The 18,317-nt window shown below is 42.3% G+C and overlaps 1 protein-coding gene across 1 annotated transcript in view; it reads right to left on the reverse strand.

The window, feature by feature from the left end:
• Positions 1 to 18,317, reverse strand: part of mical3a (microtubule associated monooxygenase, calponin and LIM domain containing 3a) — a 103,469-nt gene that overhangs the window by 45,563 nt on the left and 39,589 nt on the right. The gene's annotated exons all lie outside the window — the stretch shown is intronic.

The raw sequence follows: 18,317 nt of genomic DNA on the forward strand, positions 1-18,317 counted from the left end.
GTTGTACAATATTTTACATCAAACACTTAATGTCAGGCCTCCAAAGCACTACATTCACAAATCCTACAGATGTGAATCTGCGATGAACAATTTCTGATCTGGCACAGTAAAAACAAACAACATTAATTAAAAACCACATCAGTTTATGTCATTCATGACCTGCAACTTCTTGAGTGTCACGTATGTCAATTCATCAAATGCCTCCATCCTGACCATTGTTTTAGAAGGAATATCTGATACGTACATAAGTTATGATTTTGGAGACCCAGGAGAGTAGCTCAAGTTAACATATTCATTATTTTATGTTAAGTCTCTAAAGTGTTTGGATGTCTCATCTAACAGCAGAGGAAGCTGTGGAAACAATTTTGGAGGGAGGAGACTGATATTTTATTTTATGCATACCGTCCATCTAATATTCTTTAAAAACAGTCCAAATCAGGCAAAAAACATTCCCATGATATTCCTCAGGTATAACACCAGGTACAAAATACAAAATTACCTTTTTTAAACTTTCTTAAGTTTCTGTGATCATTTTCTCAACAACAAGTATTTTCATCTGCCTTTTTGACCAAAGACGACACATTCATCCCATTTTTTATTTATTTTTTAAATTTTGCACAAATCTTCCACCTGGAATTTTATTTTGATGAATTTGATGACCGAATGCTTCTTAACAATCTATTTAACAACACAACTATATTTTATATATGACGACTTCTGGCTACTGTCATTCCTCTGCAGCATCATGACCTTAAACAACCCTTTGTATTTCTAAGCATGGAGCTGGACACAGGAAAGGTACCGACACAAAGCCAGACAGGAAACACACAGGGAGAAAGTGTATAGATGCGTCCTCGTGGCACAGACTCACTTCCAGACACAGGAAATGGTGGGTTCACTGCTAAATACACTGTGAAATAACACAACAACCCTTCTCAGTCAAGAAAATCATCTAGCTCTAATAAGGGTCTCTGAATAGCTACATGGATATACTGTGCACAGCTTTATTAAGCTATTTTTAACCGTTTTAACCTCCAGGGGTTAGAGATCATTCATGTTCACTGATGTCTGTAGCTTTGCTGTGATGAATGGGGAAGGCCCCGTCCATAACAAAGTGGATTTGGCAGTAACGTCTTCATCAGCTCTGACCAACATGGCTGAAAGTATACAAGGTAGATTAGAAGGATGGAAGACTATTATAAAAAGCTCAAATAAAAAAAATCAAGCACATTGACTTAAAAACCACCACACAGTTGATTCGGTTTGTTGGTGGTTCATTTGTTTTTAACCAAGCAGAAGCAGTGTTTTGCATTTGCTCCGAGCAGCGATGCAGAAACTTTTCTTGCCTCTTTAAAGTGAAAATAAGAAAGATTGAAGCGAATAATTACACTTCTGACGTGCTAGGAATAACTCTTGCTTACTTTCTTACAATGAGGACAGCTGACAGGACATAACATCTCATGTTTATAAGGTACATAAGCTCCAGGCAGGCTGTATGCTAAAGAAAGCATAAAGAATGGATGCGAGGGTGAACAAACTGGTGTGGCTGTGTGCACTCGGAACATAATCTGGCCAACAGCTGCTCTGGTGGTTCTTGCACTGCAACATTGTTTAGGCTGGAATACCTTTCAAAGTAATTATTCTGAGGTTAAACTCTGCTGTTTTGAGGATATTACTAACTTACTTACAAAAACATTATTTACAACGACCCGTTGAGATTTAAAAGCTCGAGCTTTGTTCTCCACTGTCCAGGATGCTGAGCTAGTTCGTGGAAACCAATGTAGCCCCAGTCCCAGTGGCAACACGTGATGAAAGGAAGGCAGGTACAGAGGTCAGCTGGCCTCCTTTTCACACACTGCCAACTCCTCACTGCAGTGAAAACAGCAGGCCTTAGTTTTGGCTCTGCCTCAGTCAGTCAGGAACACGACTATAAGGGAGCAGTGCTGACGCAAACAGAAAGAGCCCTTCACCAGAACAGCCAGCCACACCATTTCTTCTTTGCCTTAACTTGTAGTGTACTTTATTCAAAACACACACACACGCATCAAAGTGTAAAGGTTTGTGGTTGGAGATGTGCGCACATCTGTGCTCAGTCAGTCCCCAGAGCATACATTTAGTAACAAGAATGAAAATACTGGCACACATTAGTTCCTCTGTATGGAAGTAAAAACTCAAATATAAGATTTCATTGTTGAATCAAATCACACCGACTTATTGATATTGCCCTGATATATTGTTATTGGCAAATATGCATTTTTTCTGTTTTATTTTTTGTTCATAAAACATTTGGCATAATTTAGAAATTGCGTAATTATATGGTAAGCACAGTAAGTAGCTAAATACTACTGTAGAGTTAAAGAGGCACAAAAAATACAAGAAAACAACAAAAGGAGCACAAATATGCAGCAGACACTTTTCTACATCTTTAACACTTTTTTGGTATAATGTGACAGACGTCCTCTCCACAGCAGCAGCTAAGTCGGACACCAGTGGTCTACTATACCAACTGTTCTGCGTATTTTTGACAGTGCCTCGCTACGTCAGTACACAGTTACATTTAGATATGAGCTTGGACTTTACCATCTCACTTCCATGTTGTACCCTTCAGACATACCATACAAAAATTCTGTTGATCAGGAGCAGTTAAAATAAAGCTGCCTAAAAATTAGGGTGAAGGGAGCTAAAACAAATCTTTTCCCCTTTCAACATAACTCAACATACTGTTTACATATAGAAGATTAGGTGATATATCAATACTGGATTTTTTGGCTTCCTAAGAAGAATCTAGTACCCATCCAGAATCAGCCGGGTTGTAGTACTAAGCCCAAATATCAGGGGTAAACATTAATTATTAAGCCAAATTAGCTGCATTCAGAGCCTGACTATTGAGGAAGTTGTGAGAATGTTTAAGATCGGTACTCTATCAGGAGACCGCTGATTGTATCAGCGAATTAATCAGATCAGTAAAACAAAAACTCTGGACGCTGTGTCCTAAATTCTTGACCAGTCTTTTCTTTTGCTGTCAAACAATGACGGAGGAAACAAGACGTAGCGAGCAAAGAACAAAAGCAGTAGAAGAAATGAGCTGAGATTAAACTTTTTGAAATTATACTTCCAAAAAAGATGATCTTGGAAGGATGATGATGATAAACTGTATGGAGACACACAAATATGTGCATATTGTGTTGCTGTGTGTGCGCGCGTGTGTGTGTCTAAAACAGCACAGCTCAAACAGACATTCCTGTGACATGCTATACCATGACCCTGCTTAATGACAACAAAGCTGACCTATAGTTTGAATAACAGTACCCTCCTACAGAGAGAGCCATGTGCACACTCCACAGCAGCACTGTGTGTTTCCCAGTGGTCAGGAAGAAACCACACAGATGGGATGTATGGGATACAGTAATTAAGAAAAGTAAGGATATGGAATGGGCCTCATTTTATGTGTAACCCACCTAAAATCTGCCTCATGAAAATGAACTGCTGTTCCCCAAGAATGTCAGTAGGTGGCACTATGAGATTGTTTAGTGCTTGTGAACTTGAGTTGAGAACTATAGAGAAGGAGAATAGCGCTAAGGCTACGTATGCTGGTCGGAGCTACTCACAGAGTTTTTCCTTAACCTTTTTCTTGAACAAGGATTGTGTGTGAAGACACAAATTGGATTTTACTTTTCCGCTTGTTGGGAAACGCGGACACTTTTTGTTGATGCTGATGTACCTCTGTTTTTGTGTTTTTTGTTCATTTCCGGTGAGTTGACTAACTGCGCTAGCATAGCAAGCTAATCGTTAGCTCAGTATAATGTAAATTTCATGTGTTCCTTTTAAGTGCTGTATTATCTTTTTATTTCTTCACTTGTGAATGTTTTAAGCCAATCGGAAATATTTCTTTGGAAGCTAGTAGGTAAGTTTTATTTATTGTAATGAGATGATAAATATGAGCAGTCTTTGGCTAAATAGTACTGCGACCACGTTTTGCACTTTCCTCGTGCATCAGTAATGTACATTCTCTCAATTCATTGGATTGATGTGACTGCTGTTCACAAAATATGAGATTTGAGTTAAATTTGTATGATGTGGAAATTGTTTTAAGGTTCTTTGATTAATTTTATTATTGATTGCATTAAGTCGTTATATACAAAGAGTGAGAGACATTTGGTCACTAGTGTTGATTAAGTTGTTATATGATATTCATGTAAAATATGTTCACTGCCCTGTGCAGGTTGGTTTTTTTTGTTGGAGTCTAAAGTTGCGAGCCAGGATTCCGGATCCCCAGCTGCGATGCAGGAAAGATTTCCAGCCTACTTAGAAGTGACAACTGCGTTACTTCTTGACAGATAAGCTTATGAGATCTCAGAACAATACACTACCCGGGTAGTACTACTAACATTAACACTATACACACACACTCACACACCTGAACTGAAAAGACTGAAAAGAACTCTGAACACTGAACTCTGAACTCTAAAACTGAATACACAGACTGACAAATATGGACAATTGGAACTGTTGTGAACTGTTGAATGACTGTTTTTGTTTTGAATAAATGTTGACTGTTCTTTTAGCTGTGTGTCATTCGCTCCTTAGTCGATTCCTAGAGGCCATAAGCCTAAGATCCTAACTTTCTCTACATTCAGTAGTGGTAAAGTATCGTGTGTTACATAGTACCTTTTCGTGGCGAGCCAGCCAGGAGCGATTAAGACACAGCTAATATTGAAATTACAGCATTCTGCAATAGCATAGTTAATTTTGAGATTGTGATTTATTGTGATAAGCTTTCAACTAAGACAACATTGAAAAGAGATGGATTTGGTACAGAATTACGGGGTGGATTTTAAACGGTCCATCAGTATTACTGGAGTTACTAGTTTCGATTCTGATGCTGATATTATTGCTTCCTTAGAGAAGTATGGGGTGGTAACAAGGATTCTGAGGGTCCCAAATGCACAACCAGATTGTGGGGAAACTGTTATTGCTGAGTTTGAGTCAGAGATTACAATGGGGGATAACGAGTCAGATTTTCCCCTTGAGATTGAAAATGTGACCAACAAGAATGTAAAATGGCAGGCTAGTCGCATTGAAATGCCAGCACTCCATCAAACTCCAGACCCTGTTTTGGCTGACTCAAGTGATGAAAGTGTTGACAGTTATTCTGACCACAGTACTACACCCTTGATAAAGACAGCAAAGTTAAAGTACAACCACAGACGGCCCCTTACATCCCAGCCAGTCACCCATTCAACTAAATCTCAGACTTGTAGAGTTGTTAAACCAAAGACTACTCCAACCAGACTTCCAGTGGTGACAGATGAAGTAACAAACCCACCAGAGATACAGCGTATAGTAGTGGAACATGTAATCAGAAATGACTCTGTCGCTACACATGGCCAATCCAAATGGTTACGCTCATTCTCAGGCCGTGTGCCAAAACCCCCCGGAGAAGTGGATTTTGAAACGTGGTGTTTACATGTTGAACTAATGTTCAATGATGGCACTCCAGTTGACATTCAGCGGAGGAAAATACTAGAGAGTCTTCTTCCCCCAGCATCAGATGTTGTGAAGCAACTTGGTTATTCAGCACATCCACGAGAATATGTCAGGCTGTTAGATTCTGCATATGGTCTTGTGGAGGATGGTGAGGAGATATTTGCAAGGTTCCTGAACACAAATCAAAATCCAGGTGAGAAAGCTTCTGATTACCTACAGAGGCTGCAAGCTCTCCTTAACACTGCTGTAAGCAGGAATGGTGTGATTCCAGCAGATGCAAGTCGACATTTGCTAAAGCAGTTCAAACGGGGTTGCTGGGACCATAACTTGGTCCTGCAACTGGAACTAAAGAAAGAGACCACGCCTGAGTTTGCAGAGCTTCTGCTAGAGCTGAGGACTGAAGAGGACAGAAGGGCTTCTAAGCTGGACCGGATGCAACGTCATTTTGGGCCTACCAAGATAAAACCAATTGCACACATGCATTCTGTCCCTGACTTCCCACATCACACTGACCCAAGTGCAAGTGTATTGCAGGCCTATATCTCTGAAACTGAGAGTCTAAAGAAGCAGGTTGCAGAACTGCAATTGCAACTGATGACAAAACCATCTAAAAAGCAAAGAAAGCGACAAGTTAAAGCAATGGAAACAACACAAGAGCCACCCGTACCTGTAATTGAAACTCTGGTACACCAAATTCCACCACGAACCCAAGTGAGAGCTGAGCCCAAGGCTTGGTTCTGTTTTAGGTGCGGTGAAGACGGCCACATAGCCAGGAACTGTGAAAATGCTATAAACAAGGCTGTGGTTGATCAAAAGTACAAAGAACTAAAAGCCAGACAGGAAGAATGGAAAGCCCAGCAGCAGGGTCAAGCTTTAAACTGGAGCAGGTTCCGGTAAGGGGACATACGGGAACCAAGAACATTCACAATAGTCCCAAGTCAGAACAGAGATGTCAAAGTAAACAACAACATGCTGAATCCATTCCGAATCACCTTCCAAATAGATTAGTTGGATCAAGATCTCTTGCAGAGGTTAAGATTGGGGAACTATCACATGGTTGCCTCATTGATTCAGGGTCTCAGGTTACCACAATTTCAAAATCATTTCAGTTGACCCACTTACCTTCTCATCCTCTTTTGCCATTAAATGATCTGTTAGAGGTTGAAGGTGCTGCAGGCCAAATTGTCCCTTATCTTGGGTACATTGAAGTTGACATCACTTTCCCACAGAGTTTCACGGGGAAGGACAAAGTTGTAACTATTCTAGCTTTAATTGTCCCAGATCACAGAGCAAATTCGGAAATTCCAGTCCTCATTGGTACAAATGCCCTTGACGTCTTGTATGAGGACTTCAATGAGCAAATGACCATTCCTGAGCATTGTGCTTACGCCCCTCTCATTAGACATTTGCATGCTATCTACAGAAGTAAAACAAAAACTGATAGTTTTGTGGGGACAGTCAAGTCACAATGTAAAACCAACTTAGTAATTCCAGCTGGTCAGAAAATAGCCTTAAATGGTCGTGTCAGAAATGTCTGTGCAGGCCCTGGATCCACTCTTCTAGTCGAACCCCACAGCCAGTCCAGCCTACCAGGTGGCTTGATATTTTCCAGCTATGTAATGTCAAAGCCACGACAGACATCCTTCAAAGTTCCCATTCTCCTAAAAAATGAGACAACGCATGATATCATTCTGCCAGCTCACCGTCCTTTGGCAGCGATATCTGTCCCACTTTCAGTTTCTCCTGCGAGGTCTGAATGTATGAATCGAACTGGAAGTTCAGAGCAGAAACATGCTCAGTGTTACACCACCCACGAAGTACAACCAAGTGACAAAATCCAGTTCGATTTTGGTGACTCACCCCTGTCAAACGAGTGGAAAGACAGGATCGCCGAGAAGCTGAATTCCGTGTCTGATGTTTTTGCTAGGGGTGAACTTGATTATGGTCACACCACAGTGGTGAGACATAAGATTCGGCTCTCTGATCCAACGCCTTTTAAACAAAGGCCAAGGCCCATTCATCCCTCTGATTATGAAGCTGTCCGCCTTCATTTGGAGCAGCTGTGCAACAGCAACATTATTAGAGAGTCCGAGAGTCCATTTGCTTCACCAATTGTAGTTGTGAAAAAGAAAAATGGGCAGATCCGCCTTTGTGTGGATTACAGAAAGTTGAACAACCAGACGATCAAAGACGCTTATGCCTTGCCCAATATAGAAGAGGCATTTACAGCTCTGTCAGGATCCAAATGGTTTTCTGTTATGGATTTAAAGTCTGGATATTACCAGGTAGAGGTGGAAGAAGAGGATAAACACAAGACGGCTTTTGTCACACCCATGGGGTTTTGGGAATTCAACAGGATGCCCCAAGGAGTCACTAATGCTCCAAGCACTTTTCAAAGAGTTATGGAGAAATGCATGGGCTCCATGAACCTCAAGGAAGTACTGGTCTTTCTTGATGATCTTATAGTGTTCTCCAATACTTTGGAGGAACATGAAGAAAGGCTCCTGCGAGTTCTGAACAGACTAAAAGAATTTGGTCTCAAACTTTCACCTGAGAAATGTCACTTTTTCCAAAAGTCAGTGAGGTATTTAGGACACATTGTCTCAGAACAGGGAGTGAAGACTGATCCTGATAAAATATCTGCCCTCACCACATGGCCCAGACCCACAAACCTGTCAGAACTGAAGTCATTTTTAGGCTTCACTGGCTATTATCGCAGGTTTGTCAAAGACTATTCTAAAATTGCTAGGCCATTGAATGATTTGACAGCTGGTTATGTCCCTGCCAGGAAGCTGAAACACCACAAATCACCGTCAAACGGCGACTTGAACAGTCCTTTTAATGAGAAATGGACTCCCTCATGTGAGGAAGCTTTCACGACCCTCATTGAGAAGTTGACATCTGCACCAGTGCTTGGGTTTGCTGACCCCAGAAAAGCCTATGTTTTACACACCGATGCCAGTTCACATGGACTTGGTGCAGCCCTATACCAGGAAGAAGATGGTCGGTTAAGAGTCATTGCCTATGCTAGCAGAGGGCTGTCTAACTGTGAAAGAAGGTACCCCACTCACAAACTTGAATTTCTTGCGTTGAAGTGGGCAGTTACTGACAAGTTTGCTGATTATTTGTATGGAGCTGACTTCACTGTCATGACTGACAATAACCCACTGACCTACGTGTTAACATCTGCTAAACTTGATGCAACTGGACATCGATGGCTTGCTGCTTTGTCGAATTTCAATTTCAACATACAGTACAGAGCCGGAAAAAGAAATCAGGATGCGGATGGATTATCGAGACGGCCGCATGTTTCTGTTGAAACTGATGACAGTACAACTGCTGAGGATGAGAGAGTAAAGCAATTCATTGCAAAGTTTACGGAAGAGGGAAATAGTGCAACATTTCCAAAGGATGCTCTAAAAGCTGTATGCGAGAAGCACCAAGTACACATATCTCCTGACACTACTTACCACTACTGCCACTACTTACCTGCTGCAGTGGAGTGTTTGGCAGTGGATGCAAGTGCGATACCTGACGAGTTTGTTCAAGCCGACATTCTGACTGGTACTAGCACTCTTCCTCAACTCTCCCAACAAGATTGGGCTGCAGAACAAAGGCGTGACCCTATAATAAGCAGAGTCATAGACCTTGTCCATACAGGAAAACGCCTTTCCTATCGTCTTAGGCAAAAGGAGGAAAGGGAAGTCCAACTCATGTTAAGAGTACAGGATCAGTTGTCCCTAATAGATAATGTCTTGTACCGGAAACGAGTGAGCCAGGGCCAGACTCTTTTTCAACTAGTGCTTCCGAAGGAGTACAGGGAAGTAGCTCTTGAAAGTCTTCATGATGCAGTAGGTCACATGGGATTGGAAAGAACTGTTGACCTTGTGAGAACACGTTTCTTTTGGCCCCGAATGTTCCTAGATGTTGAAATGAAAATCAGAACATGTGAAAGATGCATCCGCCGCAAGGCTAGAGCTGAGAAATCTGCCCCACTGGTAAATATTAAAACCAGTCGACCACTTGAGTTGGTGTGCATGGACTATTTGTCTCTAGAACCTGATAGCCGAGAAACAAAGAATATTCTGGTGATAACGGATCACTTTACGAAGTTTGCTGTTGCAGTGCCAACTCCAGACCAGAAGGAAAAGACCGTTGCCAAGGCCCTGTGGGACAAATTCATCATTCACTATGGCATACCAGAGCGGTTGCATAGTGATCAGGGCCGTAATTTTGAATCTGCAGTCATCAAAAACTTATGCCAAATGTTAGGCATAAAAAAATCAAGAACAACCCCCTATCATCCCCGTGGTAATCCAGTAGAACGGTTTAACCGTACACTGCTAGGGATGCTTGGAACACTCCAAGAAGACGACAAACTAAAATGGCGTGATCATGTGCAGCCATTGGCTCACGCCTACAATTGCACAAAAAATGACACAACTGGGTATTCACCCTATCAGCTCATGTTTGGGAGACAGCCAAATCTTCCAATTGATGTGGCTTTTGGACTTAATGTGAATAGGCAGGACAGTGTAACTCACAGTGAATATGTGAAGAAGCTCAGGGAAAGCCTACAGGAAAGTTACAAACTTGCTGTGGAACATAGCGAGAAAGCTGCCCTACGCAATAAGTCAAGATATGATCTAAAAGTGAGAGAATCCACCTTGGAGGTTGGAGATCGTGTTCTTGTCAAGAATGTTGGAATACGAGGGAAACACAAACTAGCTGACAGATGGAGTCAGACGGTCTACAAAGTTGTAAAACAGCTCAATGACTCTCCTGTATATGTTGTTGCTCCACTCAAGTCAGATGGGCCTGAGAGGACACTGCATAGAGACTTACTGTTACCGTGTGGGTTTCTGTCATGCTCAGCGCCAATCGAACCCAGTCATGGAAGCCAAGAGAAAGAGACACCCAAAGGCGACACCTCCAAAGAGAATCCATTTTCTGAAGTTGAAGGAGACTATCATTATCTGGGTGATAATGACATTGTGGATTATGACTTTCCAGTAGTTTACGAAGAAGTCAATTACCCGGCTTTCATTACTGTCAGTGAAATCCCCAAAGCAACTGAGTCTGTGTCAGAACAAAGTGTGGACCGGGACGAGTCTGATCTAAACCCTGCAGTAAAGGAGTTTCATTCTGCACCCGTGGAGCTGGATGAGGGCGATGGTTCACTTCAAGGTTCTAGTGGAAATGACATTGGAAATGACCCTCCAATGAAAGAAACAGGTGTTATTGTTAATGAGGAATATTCATCTGTTCATGATTCATGTGCTGATATAGATCCAGCTACAGAAAATGATGTTGAACCTTTGGAAAAGGTTATTGACGTAACTCAGGAGCAGTACCAAACTGAAACAACCGGGTTGTCGGATGGAAAAGAGGGGAGTGATAGATATGGATTGGAGGCAGAAGTTGCTAAAGATGAAAAACCTCCAGAAACAAGAGAAATCAGGCGGTCAACTAGGAACAGGACTGAACCTAGCAGACTAACCTACAACACCTTGGGAAATCCCTTAACATTAGTGATGCATTCTCTTTTAAACAGTCTTGATCAGGTTTTTTCACATGCCCTTGACTCAAACCCTTCCCCATGTGTTGGTAGAGTAAAAACCATTTAAAGTGACTGCTGTCATGCAGGGATGCATGCCCATTTAGGGGGGGAGGGATGTAACCCACCTAAAATCTGCCTCATGAAAATGAACTGCTGTTCCCCAAGAATGTCAGTAGGTGGCACTATGAGATTGTTTAGTGCTTGTGAACTTGAGTTGAGAACTATAGAGAAGGAGAATAGCGCTAAGGCTACGTATGCTGGTCGGAGCTACTCACAGAGTTTTTCCTTAACCTTTTTCTTGAACAAGGATTGTGTGTGAAGACACAAATTGGATTTTACTTTTCCGCTTGTTGGGAAACGCGGACACTTTTTGTTGATGCTGATGTACCTCTGTTTTTGTGTTTTTTGTTCATTTCCGGTGAGTTGACTAACTGCGCTAGCATAGCAAGCTAATCGTTAGCTCAGTATAATGTAAATTTCATGTGTTCCTTTTAAGTGCTGTATTATCTTTTTATTTCTTCACTTGTGAATGTTTTAAGCCAATCGGAAATATTTCTTTGGAAGCTAGTAGGTAAGTTTTATTTATTGTAATGAGATGATAAATATGAGCAGTCTTTGGCTAAATAGTACTGCGACCACGTTTTGCACTTTCCTCGTGCATCAGTAATGTACATTCTCTCAATTCATTGGATTGATGTGACTGCTGTTCACAAAATATGAGATTTGAGTTAAATTTGTATGATGTGGAAATTGTTTTAAGGTTCTTTGATTAATTTTATTATTGATTGCATTAAGTCGTTATATACAAAGAGTGAGAGACATTTGGTCACTAGTGTTGATTAAGTTGTTATATGATATTCATGTAAAATATGTTCACTGCCCTGTGCAGGTTGGTTTTTTTTGTTGGAGTCTAAAGTTGCGAGCCAGGATTCCGGATCCCCAGCTGCGATGCAGGAAAGATTTCCAGCCTACTTAGAAGTGACAACTGCGTTACTTCTTGACAGATAAGCTTATGAGATCTCAGAACAATACACTACCCGGGTAGTACTACTAACATTAACACTATACACACACACTCACACACCTGAACTGAAAAGACTGAAAAGAACTCTGAACACTGAACTCTGAACTCTAAAACTGAATACACAGACTGACAAATATGGACAATTGGAACTGTTGTGAACTGTTGAATGACTGTTTTTGTTTTGAATAAATGTTGACTGTTCTTTTAGCTGTGTGTCATTCGCTCCTTAGTCGATTCCTAGAGGCCATAAGCCTAAGATCCTAACTTTCTCTACATTCAGTAGTGGTAAAGTATCGTGTGTTACATAGTACCTTTTCGTGGCGAGCCAGCCAGGAGCGATTAAGACACAGCTAATATTGAAATTACAGCATTCTGCAATAGCATAGTTAATTTTGAGATTGTGATTTATTGTGATAAGCTTTCAACTAAGACAACATTGAAAAGAGATGGATTTGGTACAGAATTACGGGGTGGATTTTAAACGGTCCATCAGTATTACTGGAGTTACTAGTTTCGATTCTGATGCTGATATTATTGCTTCCTTAGAGAAGTATGGGGTGGTAACAAGGATTCTGAGGGTCCCAAATGCACAACCAGATTGTGGGGAAACTGTTATTGCTGAGTTTGAGTCAGAGATTACAATGGGGGATAACGAGTCAGATTTTCCCCTTGAGATTGAAAATGTGACCAACAAGAATGTAAAATGGCAGGCTAGTCGCATTGAAATGCCAGCACTCCATCAAACTCCAGACCCTGTTTTGGCTGACTCAAGTGATGAAAGTGTTGACAGTTATTCTGACCACAGTACTACACCCTTGATAAAGACAGCAAAGTTAAAGTACAACCACAGACGGCCCCTTACATCCCAGCCAGTCACCCATTCAACTAAATCTCAGACTTGTAGAGTTGTTAAACCAAAGACTACTCCAACCAGACTTCCAGTGGTGACAGATGAAGTAACAAACCCACCAGAGATACAGCGTATAGTAGTGGAACATGTAATCAGAAATGACTCTGTCGCTACACATGGCCAATCCAAATGGTTACGCTCATTCTCAGGCCGTGTGCCAAAACCCCCCGGAGAAGTGGATTTTGAAACGTGGTGTTTACATGTTGAACTAATGTTCAATGATGGCACTCCAGTTGACATTCAGCGGAGGAAAATACTAGAGAGTCTTCTTCCCCCAGCATCAGATGTTGTGAAGCAACTTGGTTATTCAGCACATCCACGAGAATATGTCAGGCTGTTAGATTCTGCATATGGTCTTGTGGAGGATGGTGAGGAGATATTTGCAAGGTTCCTGAACACAAATCAAAATCCAGGTGAGAAAGCTTCTGATTACCTACAGAGGCTGCAAGCTCTCCTTAACACTGCTGTAAGCAGGAATGGTGTGATTCCAGCAGATGCAAGTCGACATTTGCTAAAGCAGTTCAAACGGGGTTGCTGGGACCATAACTTGGTCCTGCAACTGGAACTAAAGAAAGAGACCACGCCTGAGTTTGCAGAGCTTCTGCTAGAGCTGAGGACTGAAGAGGACAGAAGGGCTTCTAAGCTGGACCGGATGCAACGTCATTTTGGGCCTACCAAGATAAAACCAATTGCACACATGCATTCTGTCCCTGACTTCCCACATCACACTGACCCAAGTGCAAGTGTATTGCAGGCCTATATCTCTGAAACTGAGAGTCTAAAGAAGCAGGTTGCAGAACTGCAATTGCAACTGATGACAAAACCATCTAAAAAGCAAAGAAAGCGACAAGTTAAAGCAATGGAAACAACACAAGAGCCACCCGTACCTGTAATTGAAACTCTGGTACACCAAATTCCACCACGAACCCAAGTGAGAGCTGAGCCCAAGGCTTGGTTCTGTTTTAGGTGCGGTGAAGACGGCCACATAGCCAGGAACTGTGAAAATGCTATAAACAAGGCTGTGGTTGATCAAAAGTACAAAGAACTAAAAGCCAGACAGGAAGAATGGAAAGCCCAGCAGCAGGGTCAAGCTTTAAACTGGAGCAGGTTCCGGTAAGGGGACATACGGGAACCAAGAACATTCACAATAGTCCCAAGTCAGAACAGAGATGTCAAAGTAAACAACAACATGCTGAATCCATTCCGAATCACCTTCCAAATAGATTAGTTGGATCAAGATCTCTTGCAGAGGTTAAGATTGGGGAACTATCACATGGTTGCCTCATTGATTCAGGGTCTCAGGTTACCACAATTTCAAAATCATTTCAGTTGACCCACTTACCTTCTCATCCTCTTTTGCCATTAAATGATCTGTTAGAGGTTGAAGGTGCTGCAGGCCAAATTGTCCCTTATCTTGGGTACATTGAAGTTGACATCACTTTCCCACAGAGTTTCACGGGGAAGGACAAAGTTGTAACTATTCTAGCTTTAATTGTCCCAGATCACAGAGCAAATTCGGAAATTCCAGTCCTCATTGGTACAAATGCCCTTGACGTCTTGTATGAGGACTTCAATGAGCAAATGACCATTCCTGAGCATTGTGCTTACGCCCCTCTCATTAGACATTTGCATGCTATCTACAGAAGTAAAACAAAAACTGATAGTTTTGTGGGGACAGTCAAGTCACAATGTAAAACCAACTTAGTAATTCCAGCTGGTCAGAAAATAGCCTTAAATGGTCGTGTCAGAAATGTCTGTGCAGGCCCTGGATCCACTCTTCTAGTCGAACCCCACAGCCAGTCCAGCCTACCAGGTGGCTTGATATTTTCCAGCTATGTAATGTCAAAGCCACGACAGACATCCTTCAAAGTTCCCATTCTCCTAAAAAATGAGACAACGCATGATATCATTCTGCCAGCTCACCGTCCTTTGGCAGCGATATCTGTCCCACTTTCAGTTTCTCCTGCGAGGTCTGAATGTATGAATCGAACTGGAAGTTCAGAGCAGAAACATGCTCAGTGTTACACCACCCACGAAGTACAACCAAGTGACAAAATCCAGTTCGATTTTGGTGACTCACCCCTGTCAAACGAGTGGAAAGACAGGATCGCCGAGAAGCTGAATTCCGTGTCTGATGTTTTTGCTAGGGGTGAACTTGATTATGGTCACACCACAGTGGTGAGACATAAGATTCGGCTCTCTGATCCAACGCCTTTTAAACAAAGGCCAAGGCCCATTCATCCCTCTGATTATGAAGCTGTCCGCCTTCATTTGGAGCAGCTGTGCAACAGCAACATTATTAGAGAGTCCGAGAGTCCATTTGCTTCACCAATTGTAGTTGTGAAAAAGAAAAATGGGCAGATCCGCCTTTGTGTGGATTACAGAAAGTTGAACAACCAGACGATCAAAGACGCTTATGCCTTGCCCAATATAGAAGAGGCATTTACAGCTCTGTCAGGATCCAAATGGTTTTCTGTTATGGATTTAAAGTCTGGATATTACCAGGTAGAGGTGGAAGAAGAGGATAAACACAAGACGGCTTTTGTCACACCCATGGGGTTTTGGGAATTCAACAGGATGCCCCAAGGAGTCACTAATGCTCCAAGCACTTTTCAAAGAGTTATGGAGAAATGCATGGGCTCCATGAACCTCAAGGAAGTACTGGTCTTTCTTGATGATCTTATAGTGTTCTCCAATACTTTGGAGGAACATGAAGAAAGGCTCCTGCGAGTTCTGAACAGACTAAAAGAATTTGGTCTCAAACTTTCACCTGAGAAATGTCACTTTTTCCAAAAGTCAGTGAGGTATTTAGGACACATTGTCTCAGAACAGGGAGTGAAGACTGATCCTGATAAAATATCTGCCCTCACCACATGGCCCAGACCCACAAACCTGTCAGAACTGAAGTCATTTTTAGGCTTCACTGGCTATTATCGCAGGTTTGTCAAAGACTATTCTAAAATTGCTAGGCCATTGAATGATTTGACAGCTGGTTATGTCCCTGCCAGGAAGCTGAAACACCACAAATCACCGTCAAACGGCGACTTGAACAGTCCTTTTAATGAGAAATGGACTCCCTCATGTGAGGAAGCTTTCACGACCCTCATTGAGAAGTTGACATCTGCACCAGTGCTTGGGTTTGCTGACCCCAGAAAAGCCTATGTTTTACACACCGATGCCAGTTCACATGGACTTGGTGCAGCCCTATACCAGGAAGAAGATGGTCGGTTAAGAGTCATTGCCTATGCTAGCAGAGGGCTGTCTAACTGTGAAAGAAGGTACCCCACTCACAAACTTGAATTTCTTGCGTTGAAGTGGGCAGTTACTGACAAGTTTGCTGATTATTTGTATGGAGCTGACTTCACTGTCATGACTGACAATAACCCACTGACCTACGTGTTAACATCTGCTAAACTTGATGCAACTGGACATCGATGGCTTGCTGCTTTGTCGAATTTCAATTTCAACATACAGTACAGAGCCGGAAAAAGAAATCAGGATGCGGATGGATTATCGAGACGGCCGCATGTTTCTGTTGAAACTGATGACAGTACAACTGCTGAGGATGAGAGAGTAAAGCAATTCATTGCAAAGTTTACGGAAGAGGGAAATAGTGCAACATTTCCAAAGGATGCTCTAAAAGCTGTATGCGAGAAGCACCAAGTACACATATCTCCTGACACTACTTACCACTACTGCCACTACTTACCTGCTGCAGTGGAGTGTTTGGCAGTGGATGCAAGTGCGATACCTGACGAGTTTGTTCAAGCCGACATTCTGACTGGTACTAGCACTCTTCCTCAACTCTCCCAACAAGATTGGGCTGCAGAACAAAGGCGTGACCCTATAATAAGCAGAGTCATAGACCTTGTCCATACAGGAAAACGCCTTTCCTATCGTCTTAGGCAAAAGGAGGAAAGGGAAGTCCAACTCATGTTAAGAGTACAGGATCAGTTGTCCCTAATAGATAATGTCTTGTACCGGAAACGAGTGAGCCAGGGCCAGACTCTTTTTCAACTAGTGCTTCCGAAGGAGTACAGGGAAGTAGCTCTTGAAAGTCTTCATGATGCAGTAGGTCACATGGGATTGGAAAGAACTGTTGACCTTGTGAGAACACGTTTCTTTTGGCCCCGAATGTTCCTAGATGTTGAAATGAAAATCAGAACATGTGAAAGATGCATCCGCCGCAAGGCTAGAGCTGAGAAATCTGCCCCACTGGTAAATATTAAAACCAGTCGACCACTTGAGTTGGTGTGCATGGACTATTTGTCTCTAGAACCTGATAGCCGAGAAACAAAGAATATTCTGGTGATAACGGATCACTTTACGAAGTTTGCTGTTGCAGTGCCAACTCCAGACCAGAAGGAAAAGACCGTTGCCAAGGCCCTGTGGGACAAATTCATCATTCACTATGGCATACCAGAGCGGTTGCATAGTGATCAGGGCCGTAATTTTGAATCTGCAGTCATCAAAAACTTATGCCAAATGTTAGGCATAAAAAAATCAAGAACAACCCCCTATCATCCCCGTGGTAATCCAGTAGAACGGTTTAACCGTACACTGCTAGGGATGCTTGGAACACTCCAAGAAGACGACAAACTAAAATGGCGTGATCATGTGCAGCCATTGGCTCACGCCTACAATTGCACAAAAAATGACACAACTGGGTATTCACCCTATCAGCTCATGTTTGGGAGACAGCCAAATCTTCCAATTGATGTGGCTTTTGGACTTAATGTGAATAGGCAGGACAGTGTAACTCACAGTGAATATGTGAAGAAGCTCAGGGAAAGCCTACAGGAAAGTTACAAACTTGCTGTGGAACATAGCGAGAAAGCTGCCCTACGCAATAAGTCAAGATATGATCTAAAAGTGAGAGAATCCACCTTGGAGGTTGGAGATCGTGTTCTTGTCAAGAATGTTGGAATACGAGGGAAACACAAACTAGCTGACAGATGGAGTCAGACGGTCTACAAAGTTGTAAAACAGCTCAATGACTCTCCTGTATATGTTGTTGCTCCACTCAAGTCAGATGGGCCTGAGAGGACACTGCATAGAGACTTACTGTTACCGTGTGGGTTTCTGTCATGCTCAGCGCCAATCGAACCCAGTCATGGAAGCCAAGAGAAAGAGACACCCAAAGGCGACACCTCCAAAGAGAATCCATTTTCTGAAGTTGAAGGAGACTATCATTATCTGGGTGATAATGACATTGTGGATTATGACTTTCCAGTAGTTTACGAAGAAGTCAATTACCCGGCTTTCATTACTGTCAGTGAAATCCCCAAAGCAACTGAGTCTGTGTCAGAACAAAGTGTGGACCGGGACGAGTCTGA

This window comes from Diplotaxodon limnothrissa, linkage group LG7, assembly GCF_057381915.1.
Source record: "Diplotaxodon limnothrissa isolate DT_005_m linkage group LG7, D_limnothrissa_male_GT1.1, whole genome shotgun sequence".
NCBI classification, from domain to species: Eukaryota; Metazoa; Chordata; class Actinopteri; order Cichliformes; family Cichlidae; genus Diplotaxodon; species Diplotaxodon limnothrissa.